Source organism: Ambystoma mexicanum, chromosome 9, assembly GCF_040938575.1.
Source record: "Ambystoma mexicanum isolate Mex_15411 chromosome 9, UKY_AmexF1_1, whole genome shotgun sequence".
NCBI classification, from domain to species: Eukaryota; Metazoa; Chordata; class Amphibia; order Caudata; family Ambystomatidae; genus Ambystoma; species Ambystoma mexicanum.
Genome location: NC_090931.1, coordinates 45731377 through 45754608, shown reverse-complemented (window position 1 = coordinate 45754608; position 23232 = coordinate 45731377). Strand labels below are relative to the sequence as shown.

Here is a 23232-nt window from a genome sequence, read left to right as displayed (position 1 = left end):
GGGCTATGTGGTATAGACACATGGTTTCCAAAGTGGCACTCCTGTTTGGGTAGTATGTGTCCAATAAATTGTTTTTTAAAATGTCTTGGCTGTTGGGATCATGTTTGGCTATTGTTTCTATATCTTCGTATGATTTTAGAACTCTTTTTCTAGATTTAGCTGGACCAAGGCTTAGCCATACTACATTTGCAGATTTACCATTCAATGCAGTACCAGTTAATCGATCAGCTGCTTCATAGGATCCACATTCTCTATGGGACAGCATTTTTATGCCCAAGCTGTATAATTTCTGAGACACTGTTTTATCTGATGACAGGTCATTCCAGAGGTCTTGGAGCTCTGTCTTTTCTGATTTGGTTAAGTATGCTGTGACATATCGTGCAACTGTAGTAGAAGTGTCTGCAATGTACTGCACGTCTATGTTTGCATTCCATAAGTAGGCAATGATTGCATTGTAATCATTGATATATTTTTCTTCTTCTTTTCTTTTTATGCAATATGTATTTTTAGGTGACTTTAACACTTTAACACTATGTCTAACTGAAGACATAAGGTTGTTCGCTTGACCTGTATTTGTGACTGTTTTAGGGAAACCAAATCGGCATTTGGTGTCGTATTTCCCTTTGTTTTTGTATTTGCGATGACAATATTTGCCACATTTGTGTCCTTGGAATTGTAAAATGTTTGCGTGAAGATCACTATTTGTGGATTCTGATGGAATTTCACAAGTGACATATTTTTCAATAAACTGTAAAACAGTGGCATTACTGTCTTGACCAAATTTAGGAGCATCTTTAATTCATAAAAGCATGTGGATATGTGGTTCTCCTCTGGCTTGGTATTCTTTTCTCCAAAAGAAGTGTTCACTTCTCCCAGGGGAGGAACAGTTTTGTTACAAATAAAATATAGCATAGCAATGAAGCGATGGTGAAAATATCGTGAAACATTAACAGGATCCTTTGAACAAAGTTCTCCAGGTGTTAGTATATCTATGTTTGTTTTGTTTTCGTTTGATATGCGTAGGAAAGCATGTAAATCTTCCCATGCATATTCTGCGCAACTTAATGTAAGAAACCAAGTGGGTGGGCCAAGGTTTCTGATCATACAACGTACATCTGCATGACGTCGAAACCAGTACTCTTTAGTACCACGCATATTTGCTAATAGATTTGTAAAATTTGCTTGTAAAACCTCATCTTTTTGTTGAACCTTTTGTAATAATTGTGTAGCTGTCATATTTTGAAAGTGTGATCCTGATTTTAATATGTGTGCAACTCAATAACATAAAGTTGCTAGTCTACTTTCAAAGAGTAGGTGGAATATGTATTCCACATTTTGTTGAAATCTGGGATCTTCAGAATACATTCGTAATGAGCGATATTCTGATGCTGATATTTGAATAGGTCTATCATCGTATCTTCCTCCTTTGCCAGTTGGAAAGAGTAGAGGAAAAGCACGTGCTTCTATACTTTTTCCCATATGCTGATTGGTGATCCTTTTGTTTGACGCATTTGGTACATTTCCAGTGCATCTTCTATGGTGTCATTAGAGTGCAATGGATGAATTGTATAATGGTCTTAAGTGTTTGATATTGTAGCTGGATCTAGAAGCTCAAATTGACCAGCTTCTTGTATCTGTTCAATTATTTCACTTGTATCTTGCAAGTTTTCTTCAATATTAACCTCCATGTAATATTCATTGTTCTCTTTAAGATATTGTAGGGCTTCTCTAACTTTATGTAAATCTACCAGTTGTTGCAAAGTTTTTTTGTCTTTTGTAGGTACTCCATTTACCAAGATAATTAAAGATTGCTGCATTGTACGTTGCACTCCGAGAGTGTGCACATTTTCTTTTAGATCTAATGGTAAATACACTACTTTTCCACAAATACCTTTCACTAATTCAGAGGGAGGTAATTTTGCAGTTTTTGGTTGAAGGCGCATTATTGCTTGAAATGGGTGCACTGTTTGAATTATGATGCTCTCATATCAATTAAGTTGTTGAAGGGGTTTTGGTAGTGGATACAATTCCAAGTAATTTGTGATAGCACGTGAAGGAGTTTGGTTCTTGTCAAGTTTTGTAGTGCAGTAAGTGCAAAGTATTATGGGGTCAGTTATTTCATATTTGTTTTCTGCTATAAGGTAGAGAGCTAATTCAAACCATTTAGAATCTTCATTGTCTTCTATTTTGTATGATAGGTCTATAGTTTTTGTGCTACTTTTATATAAAGTTCTGCGGCAACATACACACACGTGGTTTGGTACTTCAGCTGAAGTACTTTCAAATGTTAGTATTTCTTTTTTGTATGTCTGTAGTGAAAGATTGTCATGTGCAGAATTGTTACGAAGTTGGTTGACAGCTAATTCATCTTGTAAGTGGGTTTCACTTCCAAAATATTTTGTCTGGATATAGTCGATTTCTTCTAGGAGGTCTTTTGCTGTACCATATAGAAGAATGTTATTTAAATTGGCTAGTACTAAAGCAGGAATTTTAGCATAGTACAGTTTATAAACTAGTTTTCTTATTCTTGCATGATGTGTTGATATCCTTTTGATATCATGGAAGGGTGTTTTGCAAGTAGGTCCTGTAATGCAGGCCAAGGAATGTCCTTGTAGTCCTGTGTACTTGCGTATTGGACAAGCATCCATATTTTGCAGTAGTTTAATTTTGATTTTGTCTTTGCTTTTCACATATTGATTGAGGAATTGGCGTAAAGACTTGAACATTTTTTTGGGAATGTTACACATTGACGTGCATGGCCATTTGTACACTAGATGTTCTGATTCAGTTGAATGGAGGGGTAAATCTACGTTTTCAGGGCATATTTTTGTAAGGAGTTCTTCTTGTTCCATTATGGTATTAATAACTTTTTCATAACCTCGACCACTGCTATGTATGGCAATTGTATTTGTTTGCTTTTGTTTGTAGGCTTCTTCATTAAAGTATGGTTCTGTGGTTGTAGTGTGACTCCATTCACCTCCACAGATATTTAAGAAGTGATTTCTGTTGACATTTCGTTTATTGAGAATTCTTTTTTGTAATTTAGTTATTTGTTTTGTTAGTGGTTTCATTCTGTTTGACACTAAAATAAATAAATTTGTTTTGAGGAGAAGTGCACTGTCTATCAACGCTTCTACGATTACTTTCCTACGATAGGTTTGAAGTCTTGAACCTGGTTTCTCTCCTGTTTTCATAAGATTTTGAAGGACTTTGTGATGGAACATTTTGGCAAAAATACTTTTCTTGGTATGCTTACTTTGTACTATATCAAGATTTATAGAAGAAGTTTTATTTGTAGTGATAGTTGATTTTCTGTTAATTGTTTTTTGGGTTGTTTTACTTTTTAATAGAGGAGCGCAAGTTTTTGTACTAGAAACTTCTTCTGTTTCACTACATGACTGTATTAGCTGTTGTGTTTCAACTTTTTTTTTACAAATTCTGCTATAGCTGGATGTTTATGTTGGAGACTTTTCTTTTCATTTGCTCTACTTCTGCGTCCCTTTCTACGGAGTTGCTTTTTGGTAGGCATTCTTTAGGGTCTGCTGAAAAAAATACAGAAGGTATGGGTTGGGGTGTTCTGCAATGCATGTGTGGTGTGTGCATGAGTGTCTGAGTGAGATGATAAAGATGTATGTAATGGTGTGTGATTGTGCATTGGGAAGTACAACTAGTAGGGATGGCTATTCTTGAATTAATCTGTTACTAAACTCGGGTTCAGATGACAGAAAAAAGTAAGCCAGTGGTGTGGAGAAGTATAAATAGTATATCTAAAGCTATACAATTAAAACAGTTGTTTCTTCTACAACATCTAAATTCTAGCGGCTGAGTTGGATAATTTGTGTGTTGAAAAATAGGAATGTGTGGGCCATTCTGCCAGTAAATCACTGTTTAAGACGGGGGAATTTTTGGTCAGAATGGTGCAAAATCTCTATTTTTAGGCACAGAAATAGCATGAATTAAGCTTACAGTGTGAGTAATAATTCAAATATTATGGTAACATTCTACTTACTTGTTTTCTAAAACGAGCAGTTTGCTTCTTAGTTGTTCTTTGTACTTCAAATTTGGCTGCTTCTTTTCAGGAGAATGGTCTTCACTGCAATTGTAAAAGAAGGAAATTAGTAATTTGGTTTGTATATAGCACTCTTATTAATTTAGACATAGATTTTTTAAATTGAAATGCTCAGCGCCTTCCTTAAAACCATTAAAACTATTTTATGACTAACTGTAGGAAAGAAAATATCTTCACTATGGCTTGTTAAATTCATAATGTACCACTGTATACCACTATTCCTGCAACTAAGGTTTTCCACGTAATAGTGAGTCCATGTCATAGCCTGCTTGTCCTATATAAATGTAAGTAATTATATACACTAAAAAAAGTAAAACCAAATATGTGTTTGTACAAATATTATTCTTTGAGATGTTATCATAGAGTGTGCATGTAATTTTGTTTGATTATATGTAGTCTATATATTTTATTTGAAAAAGATTAGTTTAACATTATTTGCGTGTGTGTGTGTGTACGAAGAAATTAAATGGTATGAAGGTTTGTAAGTCACAGTTAATTTTAGGATAATGAAAAAATGATTGTAGATTCATTTTACAGATTATACAAGGTAAAAGTCGGTTAGAAAATGTGTTCATGTACTGCATAGAAAATATGCATACCTGTAGTTTGTGTTCATGCATATGGATATGGACGAAGCTGCAAGTAGAAATCTTGGAGATTTGTCTAGTATTTCTCGTAGATCGTGGTTGCCAATGGTATGAGCCTTGTAGTCCGAGAGATTCACCGTACATTTGCAGTGCTGATCTATGATGATGCAGTTACATGTAGAGGTCGTGGATTTGATTGGTGGATGGTCATGTGATTTCTTAGCTACATCCAATGAGGGAATGGCACAGAGAGTGAAGTGGAAATGGTAGAAGGGCTGTCCATGTTACGATACGTTCGCGGACATGGCAGTAGTTCCAGGACACCGCGTATTACATCCGGGGAATTTGGGGTGGGGAGGCATGCACATGAGATTGAATGTAGCAAGGGATTGGTCAGTAAAGTTTAGTGAGTGTGTTGTGCTAGGAGAGGTTTTCTCTGATATTCTTTTTGGTGAGAGAAGAACAGATAGCTATGGCTGAGTGTTTCAAAAAACAGATTGTGTGGATTTTGGGAGACTCGTGGATACATTGGTTGAAGGTGCATGCAGAAAGCTGTGGGGTATCTATAGATCTTGGATTCCCACATGTTCAAGTGCACTGGCATGGAGTGCGTGGAATGAAGTGGTTGGACTTGCTACCTCTCTGTGCAACTTTGAAGATAGAGGAACATCCAGACATAATTGTAATTCATTGTGGAGGGAACAGTTTAGGACATGTGTCTGGAATTTCTTTGCAATTTGCAATGAAAGAAGGTCTTCAGAAGATCATGGATATGTTTCCAAACTCCAAAGTAATTTTTTCACGGATTGCGCAGAGACAAATGTGGCTTCGTTCTTTCTCATGTGGTCCACAAATGGAGAAAGCAAGGCGTAATGTCAATAAGGCTGTTTGTGCTTTCCTAAGAGATTTTGACATGTTCTCTTTTCACAATGAAAATATTATGTTTCGTAGTACATACATTTTTCGCAGAGATGGATTGCATCTTACTTATGCTGGCAATCAGATTTTTCTGAGAAATGTACAAAATGCATTGCGACCTTTTTTTTAGAAATGCAGCATCTATTTTGAAGTAGGTGTTAAGTATTTATAATGTTTGACATACAAACACCTCCCAAAGGCTCTTTTCAGAGCCAGCACTTCCTCCCAGAGAAAAAAGCAATGGTTACAATAGGGCAGCACCCCCATTTTTTTATTTTCGCGCACTGTCTGCGGACTTTCAAGAAATAGAAAGGGCCCTGCATTCAACCTTGCGAAGAGCGTAGTCCCAGTGTGGAATGAGTTCAGGTGTCGCTTCATGGTTGTAGTCCCAAAGCTATACGAACCATGCCTCCCACGACTGAGTACCATTTCGCACTCGTTGCAGGTGACACGGTTCGCACAAGCCTTAGGACCATTCCCATGAACGGTAACTGACCACCACACCCAAGAATCACGCCGTGGGCGGCTAGTAGGGATTTCCTCTACCTCATTCTCGTCATCCTCTTCTTCCTCCTCTGTATCCTCACTCCTGTTCCCCTCTTCAGGCCCTTTGGGAAATAGTGGTGGTGGAGGGGGCGGGGGTGGTGCTGAGGCAGATGTAGCACCATGTGGTAATAGTCGAGCCATGGATGTCATAGGCTTGGAGATGGAAATCTCAAAATCTGCAAAGTATGCAGCAAAATGCAGTGTGCTCTGTGGAATAGTCAGAAACACAATGAGAATGCCCTCTAGGGCGTGGTCTTATATAGGGGTGCTTGTGCGCAGGTCGCGGACATGTGCGCCGTCCGCAAGACAGATCGAACATCAAAAAAGGTTCAAAAAGTCACAAAAACTATGTGCAAAGTTACGATTAGTATGTGGGATTTGTGGTATGGTGATTTTTTAATGAGAAATATTGTGGATTACTTGGAAATGTACTTTTAAACTGTTCGGGGACACAAACAGTGTCCGCATTTAGAGCACGAGATGAGCGTGGGCGCGGTCAGATGATTGTTTTGTGAGCATGTTTGCTAAGGTAGCGGCCATCCGCAGGACACCCAATGTACGGACATTGTTTTGCGCATGCGTGTTGATGTTCTACGGACAGTGTTCGCGTCCTGAACTAATTAAAAGTGCGTCACATGTAAAACGAACAGTTATGGACAGCCGTTTGTTCTTAGCACAGTTTCATTTATTTGTAACAATACGGACAGACATAGCGTTTCAAGCACACCTCCATTTTCGTTTATTTACGAACAATTCAGGACACCACGAGTGTTCTTAGAACAGTTTCTGCTTGCTAGCGAACACTACAAACAGGCATAGTGTTCTTAAGGACACCTCCATTTTCGTTTATTTACGAACATTTCAGAACACTCCGAGTGTTCTTAGAACATTTTCAACTTGCATGAGAACATTACGGACAGATGTAGTGTCCTCAGGACAGTTACATTTTCGTTTCTTTACGAACATTTCCGAACAACCGCGCTGTCCGTGGACACCTAAATTGATTTCATCACAAAGAACTGAAAGTAATTACAACAGAATATAAGAAAAGTAACTTTACTTCATATATATATATACAATTATGACTGGGAAGGTGGGGCAGAAACGTAAACAAAAACAGGAGAATTAGGGATTTCTAGATAACTGGGATCAGGTGAAGAAGGGAAGGAAAGCTCATCGAAATGCTTTAGTCCATAGAGAGGGTTTGGGGTTAACTGAGTGGGATGGGGTGAGGGGGGACAAGTGCAGGTTGGACGATGGTGTGCTGTTGGTGGTTTCACATGATTTTCCACAAAGTTTTTCAAATCCATAAAATTTTGCATAAGGTCGTCCATTTTTTGATTAATCTGTTGTAGAGTGATATCCTCTGATTGTTGTTGTGAGATGCTTGGAATTTTTGTATGGTCTGTAATAAAAAAAAATGTATATGTTACATTTATATAAAATAATATTTATTAATTGGTTTATATCGTAAAGTGTGTACCATTAGGTGGACTATTTTCTAACATTTCCTCTCGTGGGAAATGCTTCTCTAGCCAGTCGAGAGTACTACACATTTCTGTGAGAAAACAAAAAAGTAATATGTTTTTATTTTCTAATATAGAAAGTTTATAAATATATGAGTATAAAGAAGTGCACTTACTATGTCTGGTGACATATGTAATCAGTAGACCATATGTCTGGTCTTGCTGTTGGTTGTGGAGCGTCTGTGAGGTAATTATGGTGGAAGCCACTTTATCTTCTTTTGGTGTATTCCATTTTAAAACATATTGTATTTACATTAATGGTTAGTGTGTTACATATATGGGTTACATTTTTTAAGTATTACTACATATACTTTGTATGTGTGCTGTTTTGTGAATTTGTTAAATGTTCCTATGTTATGATATAACTATTACAAATACCCCACAGAGTTTTTAGGTGGTGGTACTGTTGTCCGAACATGTCTGCGGACCGTCAAATTCATTACAAAGGGTTCAGTATGTTCCATATTATGTGTACATAAAGTCAAAGTTATTATTGTTAAGTTGCGCTACTAAAAAACTATGAAATTCAGTGAAAAAACTTTGTTAAAGGGACGTTATGGTTAAGTTGCGCTATTAAAAACCTATGAAATTCAGTGAAAAAACTTTGTCAAAGAGACGTTATGGTTCCAAGTAAAACCGAAAAACCATTGAAATTTGCCAGTTACGGTAAGCTAAGCAACCATAACTCGCGCCACCACTGTAACACCCAGGACATCAAAGATGACATCACAAATGTCATTGATGACATCACTGATGACATCACATGTCTGGCTCGCTCTTTTTTCTTTTGCTGACATGTCTAGGCCACATGGTTTTCTTCAGTAACAGTCAGAAACTAAACATTTTATTTTATTTGTAGACATATCCTTCTAGTAGGTTCTTGCAGGAATTCCCTTAGAGTAAAGTCACATCATATGAAACATATACATACGGGAAGACGCAAGCTTGAAAGACAGCAATCCTTTTTGTGCATAAAGATAATCAATAGACTTATGAGCACTTTCTGATAGTTCTGTTGTTTTTTTTTTATGGCTGTACTTTCCCTGTATATGGTCATATTTGTATACATTGTACTCACACTACTTTCCTTAGGGTCCAATCACATCAAGTGATACATATACATAGGGTAAATAGCAGCTTTGAAACAGAGCAATCATTTATTTGCATGAAAATAATCAGTTAGGTTATGAATTGTTTCTGCTACTACTTGTGCTTTTTTGCTAACTTCACTTTCCCTGTATATACCCATATTGGTATGTGTTCTTGTGTCTTTGTGTGTTGTCTATAGTAATTCAATTATGTAATACATGGGTTTTATTAGCTACTTATTACATATTTCACAGTACACAAAAATCTATTAAGAAAACAATTATCATTTCATTATTCAACATATTAACATTACAAATATTATACCTTCATCTTGTACGCTGCACACAATGCTATGTTTCTGTATGAGTAGCTTAGTATACTAGATAGAACCCCATAATAGAATGCTATTTATATCAATGCATCGTTCAATGCACTTATTAGGGTATGATATTTATTGCAATGATCCTTGACACTTGTTTCGCAACATTATAATAAGAATCCCTTGTACACATATTTCATGAAAAGTACATACACATGTGATGTCATCACTGATGTCATCAATGACATTTGTGATGTCATCTTTGATGTCCTGGGTGTTAGTCTTAGCAGTGCACGGTGGTGGCGCGAGTTATGGTTGCTTAGCTTACCATAACTGGCGAATTTCAAGGGTTTTTCGGTTTTACTTGGAACCATAACGTCCCTTTGACAACGTTTTTTCACTTAATTTCATAGGTTTTTAGTAGCGCACTTAACCATAACGTCCCTTTAACAAAGTTTTTTCACTGAAAAAAAAACAAATATATATATATATATAAATATATATATATACACAATTTTGTAATTGTTCTTTTATAATGTACTTAATACCACAGATTGGTTTCTAAGCACCGGATCGGGATTCAAACCTGTGTTGCGCTGTGTTGTCTTTTTTCCAAGCCAAATGCGATGCCCCTGACCTATCCCCCCTCACCAATATTGGAGTGAGGAGTAGCTTGGGTTTTCAGGCCCAGCAGGCTTGCGACTATTGTCTGGGCATACCCGTCCCACTTGGGGTGACAAAGCAAAAACAAAGAGGTGATCGCTGGAAGTTTTTGAATGAATCTTAACCTCTGGCATTGCTCTGGGCAATCCTCCAGACCATTGTGCTTCGCCTGCCAAGCCATTACAGATGGTGAAAGACCATATGCAAAACAGACTTGGACCCATCCCAAAGGGGGCAGTCCAGACCGAACTGCTAGACAAACAATAACACATACAACAAATAAATTAATGAATACATCAATATATAGATACATACATACAGTGCAAGGTATCTCAGTACACAGGCGTTCCCTGGTGACATGCAGAGCACTTTCCGCAAAGCTGACTCCAAACATACTACATGTGTCTGCCCACATAGTGCCAGCCTGAAGTGTATGTAGCATTACTCGGTGGCCAGGGGGCATTGGCAGGACTGGCAAGACTGTGATGGTCAATGCTAAGGGATTGGCTCTATCACACGCCTTCAGCAAAAGTGCATTGCACCTGGGACTCAGGGCACAAGTCCACTTGATTATGGATGTCTCTGAGGCGACCACGTGCAAAGTCCTGCCTCAAGAGTGCAAAGGGTTCTGGGGAAGCATTTAAGACCAGAGTGTAGTGTCTTGGTCTTTTGGCGGCTTTTGTTCTGCACACACCCGATATTGATCTGTGAGTGCACCATGTTATCCACTTGGCAGTGGCTCTTACTGCCACCACCGCAGGCTCGGGTCGCCTGTAGGCCAGAGGGCTAGTGCTTGCACGGCATGCACCCTGTAATGGAGGGTGTCCTATGAGGTTAGTGGCAGTGCATGGTTTGCCACGAGTCACTATTGTACAATGGATGTGCTGTTGCAAGTGTGCTAGCCTGGGATGTTGTGTCCTCTAAGTCTGGCAGGTGTTGTGTGTGATGGTCTACTCTGTGCTGTGGACGCGAAGAATGGATTTAGCTTTGGCACACAAAATGCTGCATTGGTAAGTGGAGGGCCACTGTTTTGCATCCGGGCATGGGGACTCATCCTTTTATCCTTCAGCGGTCGATAAGAGGAGTACCATTGAATTAGTTCAGCGCAACGGGTTGGAATGCCCATCCTATGGCAGCAAATGGTGCAGGAAATGCAATATATCCTATTGTTCCTCAGTTTGTTTGAAATATCTAAAAAAAAACATGACCCTGGTGTTGGAAGACAATAGGGCGCTGCGGTGAGGTGAGCCTGGGGGCACTTAAGAGTGTCCCCAGAAGAGCAGGGACCCCATGGAGCAGCTAAGACAATAAGGAGCAGTGAGCCCGCCCTTGGGCAGCTTTGTGATGTATGAGGTTGTTTCCTTTAATGCTGCATGTGAAAGTTTTACCTTCTAGCATCTGGGCCTACCAGATTATTATGGGATGTTACCCAGAACCCTCTACCCAGAGCCCAGTAATGCAAAGGGTTTTCATTCCTGTCTCCACACTTGAATGCACTGCTACTGTCATGTCTTCCTTTATTCGTTTGATTCCGATGCATTGTCAGGCATAAAACAATGCTATATCTTGTCTCTTGCTTACTGTGTTGTTTGATTTCTTCAATTATTTTCATATCGGTATGATGTGTTCACTCTGAGTCATGTGTTGTAATATTTGACCCGTTAGGATGTACTGTGTTTTTGGTTTAGTTGAATGTCCTATGTATGTCCTACATTGGTTTGTGGATCTTTTTGTTTGATTACATATTTTGGCAGACTGAGTCAGGGTGCAGAGTGCATCAGGCTTTGTCATGGTCGACACAGAGGACTGTGAGCTCGTGGGTGGGCGTTCGCCACTTGTGGCGAGGATGTGATCATGGTGAGAAGTGCCAATTGCCACCGAGCTCTTGGGACATTTGTACCAAGAGTCTTTAAGATTTAGGTGGGAGTTTGGGTTGAAGTCCAAAGACTTATTCCAAGGAATGTTGTTGCAGATGGAAGTATGGATATCTGCCGCAGATTGGGGGGAGAGGGAATAACACGTAGATGACTTTGCTCTGATGGAATTCTCTAAGCAGGGGTACACATTTCAAGTTACAAGATACTAGGCAGTGTACTGGGGAGACCCCCGGCCGGCCCATAGAGTCGGGGTTTGCTCCAGAGTACTTTAAGACAAGATAGCTGCACCATGAGATGGATGGGGTGCAGGTTTTCTTACTCCAACACCAATCACTAACGACAACTCAATGGTTTGGCAAAGGGGAGTCCGTTTAATGACAAGTACAAAAAAACGGGGAAACATGGAAATCAACAGTGATGCGATAGTCCGTCTTGCTTCAACTCCCAAGAACTTCATACAAACAGTAACATTTATACTCAAAACTCGTCATCATTAACGTGTAACACTCGAAAAGTTAACATGCAATTCTATTGGTAAGGAAAAGGTAACTTTACTCTAGGTACTATATCTGTAAGATGTAAGAGGATTGGATAAACACTATCAGGTGGGCGTCTAAACCCTTCCTTCTAACATTACTCTAGTAGACGTCACTATGAGTACAACGTCCCATTGGTTCTACTATCTATAGAACCCTAGATTATTTGGTCCATTGTGATTGGGTTGGCTTCAACCTCATGCATAAATCTCACTTTACTTAGCAGCACGCAGAATGGTCAGCCAGGTGCATGGTGCCCTTAGATTCACCCTACCTTCCTTCAATCCATCATTCCTTTAGTGCCTATGTGTCAATTAGTTGGCTGTGGTCGGTCTCGAAACTGTATCTTCTTGTCAGAAAAAGTTATGATATCTCTGCCTGGGCGACAGCCAAGAGTAAGTGTGAACCTGTGCTTCTTCTTGCTCGGATGGCCATGTACTGCTCACACAGTGAATTTGCCTAGTTTCCTTCAATTTGTGCATTTCATTCTTATTCGGCTTGCCACCTGCCTGCGCCTTCTTATCTCGGCCTTCCCAAGATAGGCTATTCTGTTCTTAAGTTTCAATTCCGCGAAGCTACTGTTCGCTCCTTCTATTGGTCTGACCTTGGCTCTTCCTGGCTCACGTTGCTGCTGCTGAGTTTCGATTCAGCCGTCTCTTCTCGTTTTAGCTGGAATACGAATCCTGTCCTGTTTGACCTCTAGTAACCAGAGTTAATTCTGCTTTTGTGTAAAGTGGACTTGCACTTATATAACATGCTTTGTTTTGAGGTAGATTGTGTATAATGGCGCTCGCCGTTCTATTCTTCTACTTGGCATAGCAAGCCACACTGTTTTCTTAGCTTTCTTGCGGTTACAAGCATATATACAGGCGTTTAGCTGGTTTGAATTACTTCATCCTGCTATACAGCTTACGTTTCTTTATATTTTAACATCATCTCTCCTTCTAGGTTCACGATATCCTTAGTCATGGCATTTCGTCTCTGTGTCTCATCTCTGGGTCGTCTTATCTTCTATCTGCAAGTCTGTCCGGGTCTTCGTGACATCACCATTCGTCTTCTATTAAGGCCTTTTGAGTTTCTTCTGGGACAGTGTTTAAGCAACCTTCACTTTGTTTCATTTGCTGGTAGGGTTTTCTCAATGGGTACCTTACTGTCCATGGTTGTCTGGTTATTGGTACTTCAACAGGTATTGTTCTTCTGATAGGCACTGGGCAGAGCCCTACTGCGGCTCTCTGCTAGTTTATTTGCTCATCGTACGTCACATATCTCGGTGTGAATGTTCCTGGTAATTCGAAATGGGCAGCTGGAGTGCAGGCTTTATTTAGGACATCCTCTACAGCAACTATAAAAAGCCACTTGCCAGGTCCATTCTACATACACACATCATACCATACCCTACCCACCAGGAGTCAATTCTCACCAGCCAGTGGGTGAAAGCGAGTGCAATCGTTAAGCTCCGGTGTAAGCATCACTTTGCAGACACAAAAAAGCACATGTCACTCAATAGAGCCCCAGAAATGTCACCCATGCTCTTTGAGGGTTTCCAAGGTTATTTTCAATGCATACTTGGGGGTTTCTGTGGTCTTCATTACCCTGACCTCTTTGATGCTTGCAGGGTTCCCTCTGCTGGGGGCCTTCATCAGAGTGCCCTATAATTATGCCGTCAACATCAAGGTGTGTTTCAGAGTCTCTAGGAAAAGCATGGTATGGTCACTCTCTTCAGCGATTTGAAAAGTGATAGGCTGGGCAGGAGTGATTATCATGATATTATCAAATATTGCCCATCCTACAGGACCATTCATCCTGGACCACATGTGTCGTTCTTGCAGGCAAACTCAGGACTCCTGTTGCTCGTTAATTGCAGATGTATTTCTTGAGGTTTACTCTTGTAATCATCGTGTAGTGCTTAAGCGCTTAGATAACACCAACGGAACAGTCAGCAGCACCTTATTTCTCTTCCTCAATATGTTATCTACAGCACCTGACCCTGGCTGTGAAGACGAGGATAACAGCAGCGAGAGAGGTGACTGACAGGATGCCAGGATGGCGAGATGTTTCATAGAATGTTCTGCATGAAAAAAAGCCCCACTGTCCCATCCATCACAGTCACAGACAAAAGATACAGTGAGAAAGACACCACGCTACATGCTCATCTCCCTTGGAGACATGGAGCCCGTGAGGCAGTGTCTCCATGCTCATCTCCCTCAGAGACATGGATCTCATGAGGTGGTGTCTCCATGCTCATCTCCCTCGGAGACACGGATCTCGTCAGGTGGTGTCTCCATGCCCATCTCCCTTGGAATTAAATGTGACAGCCACGGTACATTAAAGCATTTTAAGAAGGCGGAAGGCACACCTTCCTCCAGCCATGGGCAGCCTAATTTAAATATCAAAGGCTCCATGGATCTGCATTCGTTTTGTAGTAGTTCGGCTGGTGGCAGAGCATACTAATGAGCGAAAATAGAGGCAAGCCTAGAGGAGAGGCTTGGTTGCCGAACAGACAACAGAAAGTTGGGGCTAACACCCCTTTGGTATGCAATAAGTCAGCTTGAAGCTAGTTCCCACCCCTCTGTATGAAAGGCAGTGAATGGCCTGTCTGGGTCCAGAAGTTACTGCAGGTGCCCCTGCAGAGCAGACCCCTTTCAGGGGGATGAAGGATGTGATTTGGGGGTGACAGGAAGTCTTCTCAAGGGATACCTGCAATTTAATCAAGTATCACAGAGGGCTCAGTTAACCAGAGAGACACTTTGATCTACAACAGACAGGAAGATGGGTGGGACTTAGGTATATGTTGTCACCCTCTTGTCTGTCCTGTTGAAGAGCACTCTTGTCCTGACCTCATGCATAACAGAATATTAATGGTGGGGACCCAGGATTGGTTGTTTATGGTGGTCTTAGCCTGCACCAATTACTGGGGCCCATTTGGCTTTAAGAAAGGGCTGAACACCTCACTTGACAGATCATCGGACGACTTTGAAAGGAGTAAGAAAGAGGACTCATTTGGACGCGGGCTGAAGGTACAGTCTACCAGGGGCGTTGCTAGGGGGGGCTAAGGGGGCTATAGCCCCTGATCTTTTGGTTGTAGCCCCGGATAGAATCTCAGGCGATACAGCCAAAAGACTAGCTAGCCCCCAGTCCCAACAGTTCCGACATCAGCTTAGCCCCTGGTCTTTTCCAGACCTAGCAACTCCCCTGCAGTCTACCATAAATCTTCTGCCAGTTAAGGAAGGCCAGGAGTTCTAAGAGGGAAGTAAGATCCCTCTCCTAAATATCTTCCAGGGAATAAAGGGAGATACCGGACACAGAGTACCCCTCCAGCAGCTCCAGAAACGGTACCCAGCCAGCACACAGCATGCCCTGCTGTGTTCTCCCAGCAAGCTTCCTAGGTGGGAAGTGCCAGAGAGTATCTGAACAAAGGACAATGCAGTTGCCTGCAATCACTCTCCTGAGCTTTCGGCCCTCCGCATTGAAAGGATGACACAAGCCCTGTGAAGAAGCTGGGAGGAGTGCCACACAAGCATCAACCAGCGGCCATCTTTTAAGGACATTTTCGAGACAGTTGAGTCCTCAAACCGCATCCGGCTGCACCGCTGTCTGTTGTCACGCCGCAGTCACCAGAGCAGTCCAAGAAGCCTCAACCAGTATTCCAGATCTGCCAACCAGCACAGAGACAACAATTCTTGGCCCGAGCTGCTGTGCCGGCCAACCTGCAGATGTCCATCCATCCTTGCTTGCTGAACTGCCTGCCGCCTGATACCCACAACTGTCTCCCACCACTAACTCTGTCTCAAAGGCGGCAAAGCACTCTGGAATCGCCTCAAAGCTGTCGAGCATCAATAACTTCTTCAGCACCAGGTACATTGTGGTTCTGCCCCACCTGGACCTTCTCAGAGGGCCCTAATAGACAGTTACAACGCTTTGCCCCCTTGGTGCTGTAACCGAATAAACTCGAATACTAAGGCTGATTACTTCACCAACTGCCCTCCTGTCAGTATCTTTTCCCAGGAGAATAGCTCAGTGACATGGAAGCAAGACGACATGAAGCAACACAGGTTCGATCATCGGGTCTGTGCTTAGAAACCTCTGGGTATTTAAGTGCGTTATAAATATGCAACTAAGACAACAACAAAAACAACAACAACAACAAAAACCTGTAACAGCGCTTCGATGCCCCCGGGCTGTGTGAGCACTTTAAAAATGCAAATAATAGAGTGCATCCCTTTCCTTCATGAAACTGTCTGTCCTCTGTGTTCCTTTACAGGGTTGGTTGTATTGTGTAGTGTGCTAGAACTCTCTGTTGTAGATATTTGTATACAACCTTGACTGGATAGTCCTTTTTACCATTGGGTAATACTTGTATTTTCGCAGTGTTGCAACTAATCAATGCTCCACAACCTCGCAGAGATAAGCCTGCTGTTCAGTCCATGTTACCAGAATTGGACAAGGTGGTCTTATAAATCACTTGTATTCCAATCTGTTCAGATTCCTTCTGGTATACTAGAGGTGTGGGGCTGACTGATGGTTTAGAAACCGATATTCATCCCTGGACCACTGGTGCCCCGGAAGTTGATTTGTCACAGGCGTCTCCATGGCCATCTCCATTAGGAGATATGGAACCTATGAGATGGTGTCTCCATGCTCCCCTCCCTCGGAGACATGGAGCCCTTTTGGTGGTGTTTTGATGTGTATGAGCTTTGACTCGCAGAGGACATCGGGCGGTGCATTTGCTTCTTGGTGTAACTGCACCTGCAGACAATCAGGGCCTTAAGGTCAATGTACATTGTTACTATGGTGATGAGGCCACTGATGCAAATGGCGGTGGTGCACATCTTCAATCAATGGTTGGCAAGCCCCCGCTTCTATATATTTATTTCAGCACCACAATCTTGTTGCCGTTGCAAGATCAGCCTACAGTGCTTCGATGACAATAGCCCCAGCGATAGCTCCCATTTACAGTCAAAATGCCAGAAGAAATGTTAACTCTAACACCTGTGGCATAATCGTGTTTCACTTCTGCCCATTGTGACAGGCTGTCTTTCTGTGTTGCCACCCGCATGGGTCTGGCCCTCACTGCACGGATGACTGACCAAGGTCCCCGGGCCCTCGTATACGTGGAGCTGAAATTAGGAATAAGTGGGTTTGGCTCAAGGGAATGATTGCGGGTAGGGAGCTCCTTCTGAACGACAAGAAGCTCGGTGCTAGCAGGTGGGCGAGAGAATGGCAGGCTGCACTGGTTTGCAAATATGTATCTGCAGCCATTGGAGCTATGGTTTACCAGTCTGAAGCTACAGTTAATTGAGAGTTCAGTGGTTTGCCAGTCTGAAGCTGAAGTCGCTGGAGACTGCAATGGGGTGTCAGTCTGTAGCTGCAAGCATTGGAAGCTGCAATGTTCTGCTAGTCTGTTGATGCAGTCATTGGAGCTGCAATTGTTTGCCAGTCTATCATTGCAGACATTGTTGGCTGCACGAGTTGCAGGGTGCAATAGTCTGCTACTATGTAAATGCAGTCATTGGAGGCTGCAATGGTCTGCGAGCCAGTATGTAAATGCAGTCATTGGAGGCTGCAATGGTCTGCGAGCCAGTATGTAAATGCAGTCATTGGAGGCTGCAATGGTTTGCCAGTCTTAAGCTGCTGTCATTGGAGGCTGAAATTGTCTAACAGTATGTTGATGCAGTCATTGGAGGCTTCAATGGTCTGCAGTCTGTCATTGCAGCCTTTGGAGGCTGCCCTATCTACTAACTCTGACACTGCAGTCGTTGGAAGCTGCAATGGTTTTCAGTCTGCAGGTCTGCACGTTTGAAGCTGCAACCATTGTTTTACCCGGATGTGGTCTAACCCATCCACAGATATGGCAACCATTGAAGCTGAGGCCATCTAAAAGACTCACATTTGAAAATGCTATCTCTTTATCATGATATACAGTAAGTGATACTGCGACCACGCGCGTAGCTCACTCATAGCTCAGCATACAATGATGACGTGCTCAGCAGTGCTGGCAGTGGGAGCTTCTAATGTCTGATTAGACTGCTTGCTTAATGCCTACACTCTGCATTGTAATGGTTTTGGGGGTGATTGTTGCTTTTCTGTGACTTACCCGTAGACACAGTGTTCTTTTGTGTGATGGGTACAGGGGCGCTCTTCGGACCGGAGGTGCGTTCCTTGTCATTGCTTGCATCCCGAGTACCGTCTTTCCTTCCATATTTCAGTGTCTCTCTAGATGGAATTAAAACAAACTCTATCTTTTTGACTAAAACCCAGAGAGCCACTAGGTCCTTCTTTACTATGATTTCAAATTGTTATTATCACTATTAGCACGTGGAGATCGTTATTAACCTCCTCTCAGCCAATCAGAATGTGTAGAGTGCAGTCAATAACTACTGGCATTGACTGCATTCTGAACGTGCTGTCTTCAGAAGCAGACAGGGAAGCAACGATGCAGTTTCCGGGCAAGATCTTTTTTTTCAACAAGATACTTCCTCTCTGGGAGGACCTTTTTTTCTTGCAACATGAAAGAGAAAGCTGAAACATCTGAAAATACATCGCCTGTTTTACAGAGACTGAGAACCCATTTACTTTTACACATCGAAGAAATCATGTTCATGTTCCACTCCAACCAAGTTGCAATTAAATGCTTAAATTAGGACGACTGCCCGATTATTTATATTCTACAAAACAAAACCACATTTAATTTACTCAATCACGTTGTCTTTTTAATACACCCACTACTAAAGTAACCTAATTTTAATTTAGCACCTTTGACTAATCAACTTGCGGGGTATCATTGTTCCAGGGTTGAGTATTGTTTTCTAAATCATCAGTCAGCCACATGCATCTAGTACACCAGAAGGGATCCAAAAAGATTGGAATAACAAGCAAATTATAAACCTCCTTGTCCAATTTTGGTAATGTGGATGGGATGGCAGGCATATCTCCGAAAGGTTGTTGATCGTTGGTTAGTTGCAACACAGTGAAAATACAATTATTACTCAATGATAAAAGGGACTGTCCAGGAAATGTTTTACATGTGCTGGGTCGGTACGGATATTGACTGCAAGGTGTAAGTAAGTTCAGAAGGTATTTCAGAGGAGTCTTGTTGCTTAGTAATGTGGTGATTTTATTACACAATTCAACCGACATGTGTTTCAACCCACCTGGGTCTTTTTCAAGGCGTGTGCTCTTTGAGAGTTATCATCTTTCTTACCCAATCCTATGCTAACGTTTATTGAGATGGAAGGGCACCATCTCCAAAGAACCTCTCACCGGCAGAAGGGTCCATTATATCTACCAATGATCAGTGCAGTGATCTACTTATTCTAGTGCTCTGCCAAACCAAGAACAGTCAAGATTGTATTAAAAATATCTACTTTAGTTATATAACAACAGACAGTTCTAGCAACACTACGAAATACAACCCACCCTGTAAAGAAATGCAGAGGACAGACCGTTTCAAAGGAGGAAAATTGATGCTCTCTGGATACTGACAGGAGCGTGGTCGGTATGCTTAAAAACAGCAACAGTTTAAGGTTTCTTGGCTTCAGCACAAAGGGAGCAATGGGTGTTAAAATGTCTCTAGGGGCCTTCTGGGAAGGACCAGGGAGACAGAACTATAATTTACTTTGTACTGTAGGTGTTCTTGGTGTTTGACAGGGTCGAGTCGGCTTCAGGGTGCTTTGCAGGCTTCTGTGACAGAGTTTGAGGTGGCAGACAACTGTGGGTATCCAGTGGCAAGATGATTTGGCGAGCGAAGCTGGACAAAAGGCTGCAGGCTGACCTACATGGCGGCTCAGGGTCAGGAATAGTTGTCTCAGTGCTGATTGACATTTCTGAGGCATTGATCAAAACTTATCAGATGTCGTTAAGTGAATGCGGCTTGACAATGGTTAGCGTTGCCATCAGTTGCAGACCATATGTTTCCTACCGCAGTCTATGAAAATAGCTTTGGTACTGTTTTAGGCTATGTTAGTAGCCTCAAACTTTAATCCGCTGGACCCCATTTACTTTTATTTGGATCCGGCTGGGTTTATTCGCCATTTCTTTTTGTAAAGACCTTTCTTGTGTTTTACTCTTCGCGCCAAACCTGGTTTGGTTTCTTTGTTCGCTGTCCTTTGGCGGGCTTCTGCACAGAAGCCCTCCTTAGGCGCCTGAGAGTCTGGGTGGACATGATGTGAGGGAGGGGTTTTAGGCCCCCTACACAGGGTCTCCTTGGAGACCTGAGTCACACTCTTATTTGATTGGCTAGGTGACTGTCCTGCCTTTACAGCCACCCTGCTGTGTGATTGACAGCCAGGCTGTGTGAATGGGGGAAAAACTTCATAAAAAGCAGGTCTCTCGGACTTGGAAGGCCACTGGATCGAGAGAATCGAAGAAAAGCTGAAGGAAGAGGACTACTGCAACTACTGAACCTCTCGGTGAAGCCCTGCTACGGGTCAGCAACTCTTAAACTTCGACGGCAGAGAAGATTGTAAGGAATCTTCTTCCCTTGAGCTGGTGGGACCAACCTGTTCGCCAAATACCAAGCAAGGCCTCCCTCCCCTGGTCAAATTTGCTGTGCACCGCTGCAGTGAACCGGATAGCCAGGAGGCTCAGACCCTGTTTGGGTTTTAAGGAGCATACCTTTCATTCATTGCTTTGCTCTGCTGCTGGTATCTTCCCTGGGCAGTGCAGGACCCTGCAGTCTTCCTTCTTCGTGTCAGTCCGATAGTCGTTTCAGGAATCATGAGCCTGCAGGACCTGCCAGGAACTTCTGCCTCAGCTACAGCCTTCTTCTTCTACTAAGGTACTGTTCAAATCCGACCGCGGTGAAAGTGTTTGAAATCTGTCGCCAATCCGAGGGCTTGTCCTTCTCTATTCTTTTAAATACCTTTTCCTCCGACCAACTTTGTTTCAAACTCTTGGCAAAGACTTAACCGCGAACTACTCTGAACTGTGTGATCCTCTGCAAAGACTCTGAACCATTAACATTGGCCCAGGCCTATTGATCTGAATCCTAGTTGTAGTAAGCCTTTTCTAGATTGCCCTGCCTACTTACTCATTGGTGTTGTGTGATTTTGAATAACCTTGCCTTTCTCTCCCTCTTTAACTTGCTGGAGTGCCATTTTGCCCACACTTCATTTTGAGCTTAACTTGTCCAGAATTGATTGGGTGTTGTGCAGTATGTTAAGATTGTGATTTTCTGCTGCTTTATAATAGTGAATTGTTTTATAACTGATGGTGTAAATAAATGTATATTCTTTTACTCAGAAACCTTGAGTCCGTGTTTGTTTGAATCTTAGTAATTGCTGTCCTTTGTGTAACTTCTGATACTGCTCACTTTACTCTTGAGATAAGTCTCACTGCTCAGCCATCGCTACCACTTTACTGTGTAGTACAGGCTTGTACCAAAGGTGAAATTGTACTTGCACTTGTAGTCTTAATTGTGTGGTGTTCCCAAAGGGTACTGCATATGATTCTGCCTAACACAGCATAGCACTGGACACAGGGGATGCACACAACGAGTTGAAGCAATAGTGAGGCGGAAGCACATGTAGCTACCAAGGGTTTGGGGAAAAGGAAAGGCACAAGCTCCGGATGCAGAGATATTGAGGTGAGTGGAGTGGTCAGTAAATGTCAAGATGTATTTTGAAGGGTGGGGTTTTCATGCCCTTCCTGAAGTATAGGAAGAAGGGTTCGGTCTTAACTGAGTTGGCAGGAACAGGCAGGTTTACTGTTTTTTTCACTCTTTCAGTTCTTTGTCGAGTCAGTAGGATACGTTCATACCCCCCTCCCCTCTATCCCCCATGTCGTATCCCCCTCCGCCTTCCACTACCTCACAGTGCTCTGGTTCTGTGCATGTGTCTCTGTATAAAATATCATTTCTTTGATAAATACATTATAAAATATATGTTATTTGCAAACAGCATATCACACAACTACAGCAATACTACTGATAAACTACTGATATCAGACCAGACATCTGGAAACACTCCTGATCAATATGAAAAATAAGCTTTACAGACACATTACATGGATAGCTCCCCACACGTTCACTGAAGCAGTGGTGGCGGGTCATGGCTGTGCCGCAACAAACTTGGCAGCGATGGCTGCCTACCTACTCTATCAAGGTAGAGGCGACATATCCATGTGAAAGTCCATGTTCAGCATTGGGTACATTAACTACAAACTCCCTTGTTATTTTTTTTCTATGGAAAAGTGAGTTTTCAGTCCAGAGTCTGAGGGTGTAGGGAGGAAAAATCACAGTTTACAGGCCAGAGGTGTAGGGTGCAAAAGTCACCGTCTACAGGCCAGGGTCAAGGGAGCAAAAGTCACAGTCCAGAGGCCAAGGGTGTAGGGAACAAAAGTTTCAGTCCACAGGCCGAGAGTGTAGGGAGCAAAAGTCGCAGTCCAGAGACTGTGAATGTAGGGAGGAAACGTCACAGTCCAGAGACTGAGAGTGTAGGGAACAAAAGTCACAGTCCAGAGGCTGAGGGTGTAGGGAGCAAACGTTGCAGTCCAGAAGCCAGGGGTGTAGGGAGTAAAAGTCAGTCTACGGGCCGGGGATGTAGGCAGGAAAAATCGCATTCCAGTGACTGAGGGTGTAGGGAGCAAAAGTCACAGTCCAGGGACCAGGGGAGTAGGGAGGAAAAGTCAGAGTCTACAGGCCGGGGATGTAGGGAGCAGAAGTCGCAGTCCAGAGACTGTGAATGTAGGGAGGAAACGTCACAGTCCAGAGACTGAGAGTGTAGGGAACAAAAGTCACAGTCCAGAGGCTGAGGGTGTAGGGAGCAAACGTTGCAGTCAAGAAGCCAGGGGTATAGGGAGTAAAGGTCAGTCCACAGGCCGGGGATGTAGGCAGGAAAAATCGCAGTCCAGTGACTGAGGGTGTAGGGAGCAAAAGTCACAGTCCAGGGACCAGGGGAGTAGGGAGGAAAAGTCAGAGTCTACAGGCCGGGGATGTAGGGAGCAAAAGTCGCAGTCCGGAGCCCAAGGGTGTAGGGAGGAAAAGTGTTGCATTCATTTACAGGAGCTTGAGGCATTTGGCATAATTCAGTGTCAATTGGCCCACACCAGTGTACAAAGGAGAGATGGAACAGGATTGTCATCATGGAATTGTAAGGTTCTCAGCA

The 23232-nt window shown here is 42.4% G+C and overlaps 1 protein-coding gene across 5 annotated transcripts in view; it reads left to right on the top strand.

Moving 5' to 3' along the window:
• Window positions 1-23232, top strand: part of NTM (neurotrimin) — a 1023678-nt gene that overhangs the window by 824347 nt on the left and 176099 nt on the right. The window lies entirely within an intron of this gene.